The sequence below is a fragment of the Apium graveolens genome, chromosome 3, assembly GCF_009905375.1.
Source record: "Apium graveolens cultivar Ventura chromosome 3, ASM990537v1, whole genome shotgun sequence".
Classification (NCBI taxonomy): Eukaryota; Viridiplantae; Streptophyta; class Magnoliopsida; order Apiales; family Apiaceae; genus Apium; species Apium graveolens.
In genome coordinates this window covers 131,086,285-131,090,125 of record NC_133649.1, presented here as the reverse complement: position 1 = coordinate 131,090,125, position 3,841 = coordinate 131,086,285, and positions in this window count along the sequence as shown.

Here is a 3,841-nt window from a genome sequence, read left to right as displayed (position 1 = left end):
AAATTGTTCAGGGCAATTAGGACTTAAGATAAAAGATTCTAAGTATGATTAAAAGTCAGTCGTGACAGTGATTAACCTCTAAAGACTGAGGCAATAACTTATGGAAAAATGGTGATATTTTTTTTACTCATCTGATTTTAAGGAAAACATCTTCACTCAAGCAGTGATCGGAAATAGGGTAGAAAATTAGTGAAAGTGGTTAAGACGACATTGATTGTAAGGAAATATTACTATCAGGAAAGGCCAAAGAGGTGGCCGACACTTTAAATGTAAGAGGACATTACAGGCGCTCGTGCCAGAGGAATACAGTAATAATGGTTGAAGCCGTAAAGGTTGATTATGGTTTGGAAGATTGACATTCCTTCTGATGACTGTGCAATACCCAACCGTAATAGTAGTTGGTAAAGGTTTAATTCGTGTAATTGCCATTAGCGGGCTATCTATCTTAGAAGGTCCTATCTTGAGAATAATCCAGGACCATATTTCAAAAAGGACTAAACGAACCTTTGAGTTAAGTCTTCTATTTAAGGCATACGATTAAGAATGGTATTAACCTGCTATCGTTGCTTTGACTGAAACTCTTCTGTAATTTTATCTACCTCATGTCATGAAAGTACGACAAGTTCAGGAGTGTTCTTCATGAATCATGAACGGTGATCATGTTACCTCCTTAGGAGAATTAGATATGACATGTATGGACTCCGTATGGTTAGATATTAAGATTTCATGAAATGTGAATGACGACAGTAGGTCAGTAGTGGACCATAGTAATGCAGCAATGATTCTGCAGTAATGAGCTGGTTACAACCGTGAGAGTTGTATGGAATGATGTTGAGATTGAGTACCACTAAACGGGTCGTGGTAGTGTATAAGTTATCATTGATAGACTAATTAAGTAGAGTATCTACCTATTGAATATTTATTCTTTCTTATCATAAGAGTCGTATTGTTATACGAGGAAGGTTACGGTGCAAGCATAGAATCAAGTAACGATGATGTCTAGAATGAGATTCCAGATTCGATTTTCGATATCGAGGGAGTTTCATAGTGATTGAGTATAAGGCTCGAAGAAGAGCATGGTTCCATAGAATGATCGACGGGATAGCGAAAATATTATGCATGTGAAATATGATGCTATAATACTTATATGTTTTTGTTCTCCTATGACAAACCTCTATAGTTCAGAGGTAGGTTCCAAGCCAGATATTTTGTGGCAGTATATTTTTTCATATATCAATTCTCTTCAGTTCGTTCTTTTCTCTTCTTTTCATTTCATATAAACTGAGAAGAACAACCCTTCCAGAAGGGGAGGTATTGCCGAATGACTATCTATCTTTGTGATAGAAGCCTAGTAGGATACCAGCTATTGGTTTAATTGCTTGTCAAGTACTAAAGGCTGGCACCTTCTGTACTAACTATGCAATGTAACAAGTGTTCATGATCATAGTGATCTCTCAATAAATTCCTTTACTTCTATATGATTGATCAAACTTTGGGAAATAGAAACAGCTGGAAAAAGGAGTATAAAGTTGCGGTGGTATTCGGAATGGAAACACATTCGTGATACTAAGGTTGACATGGGTATTAAAAGGTTATAGAACGCTAACGAGCCAAAGGTATAACCAGTATAATATTAGGAATGGAAGTGTGATAGCGATTACGAACTGGAAAATAATGGGTATTGAGAAGCAAAAAGTTCTAATGCTAAAAGCTATAATGAGAGTCTGTGCAATAGACTTGAAAGAATTTGGAATGATCACTAACGCGAATTAAGTTATCTTACGATAATAGATTATATGTCAGTATTGAATATCGCCATATGAGATTTTTGAGGGAAGACAATGTCGATCTCCCTTATGTTAGGATGAAGTTGTAGAGCGCAAGATGCTCGGACCCGCAGTAAGTCCCAAGGACCAGGGATATAATAGATCTAATCAGAGGCGGCTGGTAGTAACCCAAGATGGACATAAGAGGTCTGATTTGACACGAAAGGACAAGGAATGGGAAGTAGGGGACCTAGTGTTGTTATAGGTATTCCCTTGGAAAGGGTTAATGAGATTTGGAAGAAGGAAAACTAGCCCAAATACATTGGACCTTTTGAGATACTAAGACGGATTGGGAAGTTGCTTACGAGCTAGCCTTACCCCCGAACCTGCAACAAGTTCATAACGTGTTCCACGTATCAATGTTAAGAAAGTGTAATTCGGTGCCAGATAAATAGGGGCATATTAGCGCATAGACATGCAACCCGACTTAACCTATATGGAACAACCAGGAAGGGTTATAGAGTGAAAAGGAACAAGTGCTTAGAGAAGGGTTATCAAACTAGGCAGAGTTTGGTGGTAGGACCACAAATGGTAAAATTTACTCGAGAGTTAGAAAAGTGCAATGTTAAAAAAAAAGTATCCCTATTCATTTTCTATCTGATTCCGGGGACGGAATTCTTTTAAGGAGGGGAGACTATAATAACCCCAATTTTTGGAAATTTTTGAAACCCTTATGAATAGTGATTTGCAGACTATGCTGAATGAGAAACTTTTCATGCCACACTATGTAGGGGTTCTGATATGGATATTCTGAGATTTTATTAGTACTTTATATGGGATATAAGTGTATGTAAAGATCGTCAGAATCCAAATCCGAACACTTTGATTTTCCCGGAAATCCAATAGATACGGAAAGAATTGAGTATAAGGTAACAGGATAAAAGGATTTAAATTAAAGGATTATAATAGAGGATCATAAAAAGGAATATAATGTATTGAGAAAGGTTAAGGGAACCTAAGTAATAAGATCCCGGGTATGATCCCTCAAACGATAAACGAAAACGAAAGTTAAGCGAACCGTATAACAGATCAGCGGTCATTAGGCAAACAATTAGGAAGTTAATCAAAGGGATTAGAGAGAGTGATGTCACCCAACCAATGAGAAGAGGACAAGGAGGGAAAGATGACATCACCACATGACATAGGCATGACATGGGAAGGAAGGAGATGTGGTGGCTTTTTAACCACACAAAATCAAGGGCAAATAGGTAATTAACTAAATCAAACACAAAATCAAAACAACCAAGCCAAGTAAATCATCTTCATCAAAAAAATCAAAAAGAAACCAAGGCATTTTTCTTCATAGCTCTCGGCTTTTTACTATTGCAAAAGGCAAGAAATTCAAAACTCAAGATCCAAGCCTCCTAAATTGGTGAGTTAATTCCCTAATCATCTTTATGCTTAGTTAGGGTTATATCATGAGTTTAAGCCATCAATTCCTTCTCAATCTTCTTCATTTAATCAATGAAGAAGACAATGAATAGTGTTTTCAAGTTTTTAACTTGAAATTTTTCTTGATTTCCTTGAAGATCCAAGCATTCCTAAGACTTCTCAAGGCTTCTTAAGGCTTCCTAGCTCCTCCCACCACTTCGAGGAAGGTATATCATCTCCAAACCCTAGATTCCTATGTATTATAAGATGATTTTGGTTATTATGGTGATATTGTAGCTTAATGTTTGTGATTTAGAGTTTGGGATTGAAATGGTATTGAAATGGAATGGTAAATGTTGTTGTTTTGGTTAAAAGATTGTAGTATAGTTAAATTCAAGCTTAGGCATAAGTATGAATGTTAAAATTGAATTGGTTGGGGCTGATATGATGTGATAAGAATGGATGTTGGTTGTATGTTTGATTTGAGGTTGAATTGGGTTGGTTTTGAATGGTTTTAAATTGGGAAATCACGTAAACATAGCCGTCGTAACGTCCGATTTTCTTTAGACTGTTTTTGTGCATAACATTAGGACCCGAGAACCCCCTGCTAAATTATTACCATTGCTATGACTAGATAGCTCGTG